This window comes from Micropterus dolomieu, linkage group LG12 (assembly GCF_021292245.1).
Source record: "Micropterus dolomieu isolate WLL.071019.BEF.003 ecotype Adirondacks linkage group LG12, ASM2129224v1, whole genome shotgun sequence".
In the NCBI taxonomy this organism is placed as follows: domain Eukaryota; kingdom Metazoa; phylum Chordata; class Actinopteri; order Centrarchiformes; family Centrarchidae; genus Micropterus; species Micropterus dolomieu.
Window position 1 is genome coordinate 5702039 of NC_060161.1, and position 8144 is coordinate 5710182.

The following is an 8144-nucleotide window of genomic DNA, read 5'->3' on the forward strand; positions in this document are numbered from 1 at the left end:
GCTGGAAAACCACACTGCTTAACCCACAAGTCCAGCTGGTCAATACTGCCCAAACCATAATTAGTCGTCATGTAATTAATATTTGGAGAATATAGAATATTTCCTTCGGTTGTTTTATAAATAACCCTTAATTCCCAGAAAGTAATAAAGAATTTACCTTCTATTTTGTCTTTTAAAATTTTGAATTAGGTGCCTCTTTTGTTTTAAATTTGGGAGGCTTGTTTAAGTCTTCTGGTATGAGGACCTTACCTTGAAGCCGGACGCCTGGAAAAAGATCGTTCACAGATCTATATTACCTCTGGAAAACCACACTGCTTAGCCCACAAGTCCAGTTGGTCAATACTTCCCAAACCATAATTAGTCGTCATGTAATTAATATTTGGAGAATTCATTATTGAAGGGTCTTGTTCCTTCTTACTGTTATTTGAACCCATTTTCCTTCGGTTGTTTTATAAATAACCCTTAATTCCCAGAAAGTAATAAAGAATTTACCTTCTATTTTGTCTTTTAAAATTTAGAATTAGGTGCCTCTTTTGTTTTAAATTTGGGAGGTTTCGTAAAGTCTTGTGGTATGAGGACCTTGAAGCTGGGTGAGTGGGAAAAGATTATAGAGTCTAACACTTTCATGGTACACAAAAAAATGTCCAGTGTCTTTCAGTTATTTGTATCTCTACCTGGGCAGGATAATGAACGTGTGGTGGATCTTTCTTATCTGCCAGTGTCCTGTAATCTGATGTGTCAGTCCTGTTGAATGGGATCCGAAGCAGCTGGCCACACCGCGGTCCGATTTCATCGTATAGGGTGCATCGTCTCTGGGACTCGCTCGCCATCCGAAGAGTTGACCTCTAAGCTACAATCCAGGATCTCAAAAATCAGTCTGCACATATAGTACAGAATAAATCAGATAAATCACAGACAATGTTCTTCAAATAAAATCTCATCCCGTTTGTCAAACCTCAATATCATCACCCTGGTGTCTAGGGACTCTTCTTAAGTTTTACATTGTTGTACCAAAGATTTATAACTTTACCAGGTGGCATTTAAGCAAGACATCACTACTATGAATAGATTCAATTTCTCCATCTCTCAGCATTACATTAAATTACAACCAAAAAATTCTGAACAGAGTTTACCTTTACCTTTACATTTTAGTCAAGGAAATTATCTTTAACATGTATTATCATAAATACTGTAAATAAAAATACCTCTGAAGGTACTACATGTGCTTATACATCCAAAAGCACCTCCAGAGATTAGTTTGAAACCATGACACAACAAAATACTGTTGAACAGTTCACAACATCGTTTTCACAGCATCCTCCGACTGCTTTAACTTACAGTAACGTGGTTTTAACCCGCCCTTTAAGATACATCACGTGCTTTTAACCTGCCCATTTAAGTTACAAACATTACTCACCGGAGTTAACGGGAAAAAAACTCCTTCGGCAAATGGCGGCATTCAAAAATTCCGAGTGATGGTGTTTTTACACTTAAGAAAAAATGTCCAGTGTCTGGGCTCATGTGAACTTGTTTTTCCAACTGCGTCTATATTGACTTTTATTTATTAGCCTGTGGAACACAAGTAATGTTCCATTTCAAAACGTTTCTCACTAGTTTTATTTTGAAAGCCTATCTGGACGTTGCATATTTATTGTTGCTAACTTGGCAGCCGAGACGTCCAAAAATGACACTAAAGGGGTGTTCTCAGGCCGTGAAAAAGCTTAGACTTAAGAAGCCTAACTGAGACTTTTTTCTCATTTGTAATGCTTGTATATAATTACTGAAAAGATCAAAAATGAACTGAAAAGATCAAAAATGGACCTGTTGGGGCCAGAAGGTTAAATAATTTCCTTAAACTCTCTACATTATCGTATGAACAATGGGCGCATATAAGTAGTTTTTCATTGGAGTAATACTTTTTATCAAGTACAATCATTAAGCACATCACTGATGAGCTGGTAGTGATAGATGATCTGTCTCAGAGAAACGGTACCAGGCCTGTAATGGTGAGGCTTTTACCCTGTAAAGTTAGCTGGGGCATCTTTCGGGTAGTCTTAGTAGCATCCTTACGAGTTATGCTGAGATTGTTCATATTCTTCCTCGGGAAAGTATCAAAAAACAGGCAGTTAGGTAATGATTCTTTTAAACTTTTAAAATGATCTTATGAACCATTAACAGCTCATATATAAATGGTTTGTCATTAAAATAATACTTCATTTATAAACAGTGAACCGATCATGTATAAAGTATGATATATAAGCTTATTAATAAAGAATACAACATGTATAACTGTTTATAAATGACTTACTAATGTGTATTAATGTATGAACAATGCTTTATAAATGATGAATTCCGTATTTACTAATACTTAACTAATGCTTTATAGTGTGTAGTTATTATAAAGGTGCTACCAAGAAAGCTTTCTATTAGATTACAGGTTACTTGTTTGAGCAGATGTGCTGGACAACATGTTTCCAGGAAATTCAGGCGTGCAACCAGTACAAAAAGCAAGATTATACAACGACATGATTTATCACAAAGTTTAGACAATTGTTGGGAAAATTCAATTTGATCCAAAAGAGAGACGTTGGTAAATCTGAGCAGTGTGCTTTGATTTGAGTATTAAAAAAATAACAGACGGAGAGGAAGGGTGGTCCTTCTCTTAAGCTGTCAGGGTGAGGTCCTCTTGGTCCACCAGGAACTGAGGTAATATAAAATAGGTTAAATTATAAATCCACCTTGCCCCAGAAGCAATATCTTTAAGGAAATATTGATTGTTTTCATACAAACTTGTTGTTGTACAAATCCAAAATAAGGTGATCCAACAGAAAATCCAAAATCCACAGAAACATGATGACACGGCGAGCAAGGCAGGCTATACATTACAACACACAGCAACACGAGACAGAGCCATCAAAAGCTACAACAGACAGAGCGTCCACATGCTACAATGACCAGACAAGGACTGAAGACACACAGCAAACATTTAACACCAAGGACTAACAAGCAGGGCGGGAGCAGCACAGGTGACCGGGATCAGGACTAATGAGGCAGAGAGACAGCAGGGGAAAACAGAGAGAGACAGGCACGCAGAGGGATTACTGGGGTAACAGACATAACACAGGTTAGTGAACACTAAGCACAGGCCATATCAAAATAAGACACAATAGATCAGAATAATAAACAAACTAACTCAGACACAAGCAGACAGATGGCAAATAAACTAGCACCAACAAAGAAAACAGACAGAAGCTAAGATTAAACAGAACTGAAGTCAGGAATACACCAAAACACCACTCAAGAGATAATAAACAGATAAACAATAACATCAGGTAGAGGACGCACACGAATGGTAGCAAGAAAACTATAAACTAAGTCTAAACCAGCAGCACACAGAGAACTCAGGACAGGATCATGACATCCAATAAAGAGAGTAACGATGAGCAGGAATGAGTAACTTAGTCCTTAAACTACATGTTTAGTGCAAATAAACTATTAAACACGATAGAGGAAAAGGATTAGATGAAGAAAACTCTTTAAATATGAAATCAACATTATCTTATTGTAGCAGAGAGGGGTAGCAGACTGTCAGAGTGGGCTTTTGATTAGAGGTGTGGTTTGAGCAAGAGGAGATAAATGAGGCACCTGTGAGCTGGAGGGAAGGGGAATGACAAACATTTTGTGCATGGAGGAGTACAGAGGAGTGGGACGTTCAGAGGAATGAGAAAGTTTGCTGATTTAATCCAGTTTTGAGGCATCCTGGCCTTGGAGTGAAATTAAAGTGTTCTGGAGAAGCAGTGGTACCAAGAGCTTGCCAGATTTCGTGAACTTAAGGAGCAACAAAGGAATGTAGGAGACTGTACTGAACCCTGGAGTGGGTGTGGACAAACACGTTAACGTGCTCTTCAACCTGCTCGGTTGCAACCTGGAGCTTCCTTGTCCTGGTGGATCGGCAAAGCTAAGTCTTCCTCCTTATAAGTCTCGTGGCTACTCTGTCCTCCTGCCCAGCTATAGGCAGGACTTTCCCTTCTGCCCCCATTTGAACTGAACTACACACACCTACACACTCCTCTCACACCAGAACTCAATGGACCTGCCTGATTACCCCTGAAACGCACACATCTGAACACACACACTTCCACACACGCCACACAGCCTCCTCCTGAATTAGTGTTTAGTGGCTTTCTTTTATCTGTGTATGTTTGTAGCGAAGGTAGCTAGCTATCTAATATCCTACTAATCGGCTGATTTAAGTGACAGGTTAGGCTTAAGGCTATTCTCCTGTCTGGCGCCCAACATATTTGGATATTTTGATAATCCTCCGCTACATCATTACTTTTATTATAATATTGTCCTTGTTTTTAACAACTAAAATAACTATTGTTAGTAGGATACCTTTTTTTTTTTTTTTTTTTTTTTTTTTTTTTAAAAAAACAAACAAAAAAAACTTTTATTTAACTAGGAAAGTCACATTGAGGTTAAAACCTCTTTTACAAGTGAGACCTAGTCAAGACAGGGTTGGATAGTGTGATTAAACGGATAACAAGCAACAATAAGAAACCAATCACAACATCATCATTAGATACAACAGGAAACGCAGCAAAACAAGTCTCCACAACAACATGTTGCGCAACACTGAGACACAGCACAGCAACACAAACATTTAGGTGTTACATAATACCCTACATAGTACTGTTCACAGAAACAACAGTATTAGATCATAGATTTAATTGGGAGTTAAGTGGTAATAGAATTAGCAAAGCAGCTGCAGTTAGCAGTGACCACCTCCTTTATTCTATGTTTAAAATCATTTAGAGAGATGAGAAAATGAAGAGGATGGGGCCCAAGGACTGACCCCTGGGGGACTCCGCAGGTGACTGTGTGTTGCCAGGACCTTGCATTTCCAAGTGAAATGTACTCTGTTCTGTCAGTGAGGTATGATTTAAACCAGTTAAGAGCAGTGTCAGTGAGTCCAGTGGTTTGGTGTAGCCGGTTGTAAAGTATGCCATGATCCAGTGTCAAAAGCAGCAGACGGATCGAGGAGTATGAGGAGGGAAGGTGAGCCAACATCAGCTGCCATTCGTACGTCGTTTGTGACTCTAACCAGGGCTGTTTCTGTGCTGTGAGCAGAGCAGAAACCAGACTGAAATTTTTCAGAAAGATTGTTTGAGGCTGTCCTGGAGATGGAACAACTTTTTCCAGTACTTTGGAGAGGAATGGGGGATTGGAAATGGGCCTGTAATTTGCAAATGCATCTGGATCAAGGGTGGGTTTTTTGAGAAGTGGTCTGATTATAGCAGTTTTAAGGGCCGATGGAACATTGCCAGACTGGAGGAATTATATTTTGGGCGATCAGAGGGCTTAGGGCAGAGTTGTTTGCTTTCACTAGAGCTGAAAGGGGTCGAGGGAACAGGTGGTGGGTTTCATCCTTTTAATTATCTTCTCAACCTCTTGCAAGCTGTGAGTGTACAGTTGGGGCGGGTAGTGTGGAGGATCCAGGAAAGGAAGACTGGATTGAGTCTATTTTTGTTTTGAAGAAGGCCAGGAAATTATTACAGTGCTGCTCTTTAGTTTCTGTGAGTAAGGGGGTTTGTGGTTTGAGAAGATGACTTATGGTGGAGAACAGCTATTTGGAGTTTCAGGGACTGTTTCTGATGACGTCTGAGTAGAGTTGTGACCGTGCCTCTGTGACTTTGAGTAGAGCTTTTGGTGTTCTCGAAAAGCTAAGCTTGTATCTGTGCTCGATGGCACGCCCAGCTGCTTTCATTTTCCGTAGCTCATCTGTGTACTGGGGGCTGATCGGGAGAAAGTGTTCTGGTTTTGACCGGGGCGTGGAGATCCAGAATACTGCTGAGGGTGGTGTTGTAGTAATCCACTGGGTCCATGGCTGGTAAACAGTTTACAGAAAAGATGTTGGAGGTTGGATGCCATAGTCTCTGGGTTGATGTTTTTCAGATTTCTGAAGCAGATTTGGTTTTTGGGCTTGATGAGGGTGGACAGTGGAGACATCTTCCTGGTGATGGCCTTGTGGTCGGAAACACCCAGATCATACACCAGAAGATTGCTGAGATGAGCAGAGTTTGTAATGACTAGGTCGAGAGTGTGTCCCCTGGTGTGAGTGGGGACATCGACAAGTTATGTCAGATTAAAACAGTCGAGTAATTGGAGGAATTCTGCTGCAAAACGGCAGGTGGGGGAGTTGAGAGATATATATATATATATATATATAGATATAGATATAGATATATATAGATATATAGATATATATATATATATATATATATATATATATATATATAGATATATATAGACAATGATATTGCCAGACATTGTACAGAATGTTGAGAGACACAGTAAGCAAACAGTGACTTTGGGTGAAAGCCTCACGGAAACAGGCAGTGATGAATAGATACGAGAATCTCCGAGCGATGGAAAACTGGTAAGCTGACATCCGCTAGAGTCAGCAGAATCCGTACAGAACACATACAAATCCACAATGTTTACTCGTGAGGAACAACACAAGTATAACTTAGTGGACATAATACTGGTCAATACACGTTGTACTGTAGGCTGTTCTGTTCTGCATTGTAAAGGATTTTGGTTAGAGAAGAGGCGAACAAGCCACATCGGTGTCGAGGGTGTGGTTACAGTGAGTCGGTTCATGAACACTCTGAGAGAAGCCAATGGAATCTAACGGAGAGATAAACGCAGTACTGAAGCTGTCATTCTCAACGTCCACATGAATATTAAAATCCCCTACAATAATAACTTTGTCCATTTTAAGGATTAAAGTTGACAAAAACTCTGCAAATTCAGATAAGAATTCAGGGTACGGACCAGGTGCTCGGTACACTTTAACAAATAGAATTAGTTGCAGTGATTTCCAACTTGGGTGTGAAAGACTAAGAACAAGGCTTTCAAATGAGTTATAGTTTAGTTTAGGTTTAGAGCTGATTAGTAGGCTAGAGGATTAGAATTAACACTCAAACTGTTAGCGTGTAAAAAGCACACGGACGAGTAACAGCGAGTGGATTTTGAGCGGATGACGTTGGAAACTATTTAATGGTTTTGAGGACAAGCAGAGTCCATCTTCCATTTCAAGCCTACAGGGAGTGTTTGATCCTCAAAGCAGCTCCCCGAAACTTTTAGCTGAGGTGAAGGCAGGCAGTCATGTCAGGACCACAGAAGAGAATAATGCTTTCACAAGCACTTAAACAGAAAGTGTTTATCAGAATCAAAACTCTGGAGGGCCATAATGCTTATTCCTTCCTTTCTCACACCCTTAGAAGAGGACGTGTATATTAACAGGAACCTACAGCAATGTTGTCACTTACCATAGTTAGTGCAGACTGTTTGGATGCAGAGGACAACACATCTGACTCTGCAGGAGGAACTCATTCAGCTGGAGTCTCGCAGCTTTCAACGGTACATTTTGGCACAATATTTCTTATATGTAGAGATAAGAAGCTCAAACAGTCATGAAGATGTAAATGCATGAATATTATATGAATCTAAAAAACTGAAAACACAGCAGTTTGTGATTTTATATGACTGTGGGGTTACGATGGCTAAACTGTATTGTGTGAAGCTTTAGTGATGTCACTGAACAATGTTGGGTAGATATTAAAAACCTGCTCCCTTTAATAACCTCATCTCTCAAACAACAGGTTTCACTCTGAAGAATGGAAGGTCTCTACGTTAACAGCAGCTCACAGGACCAAAGCTACGATTACAGCAGCATCACCTACGACTATCAGAATTACAGCAACATCACTTCTGACTGCGAGGATGACATCAACGGTTATTTCATCAGAGATGTGGTGGTATACATAATCGTTGCTGTCGGCCTTCCTCTGACCCTGGTGGCCATCTATGCTCTTTATTCTATGGTATGTACATTCTGACTGAGAGTTATTTATTTCCTGTCTGTGTGGTGTGTCTGTCCTACAATCTGTCTGTCTGTAAAGGATCTGGATCTGGTTTGGGGGCTAGGTGTCAGGGGGCTGGGACAAAGGCTTGGAATGATCTATAACCTGACAGGAATAATTGACTCCAGAATTCAAATGTCCATGAAGCTGATTGGACCCTAAACACATGCAGTTTCCATGTGTGGCTCCATTCCAGCCTTCTCTTAAACTGTTGAG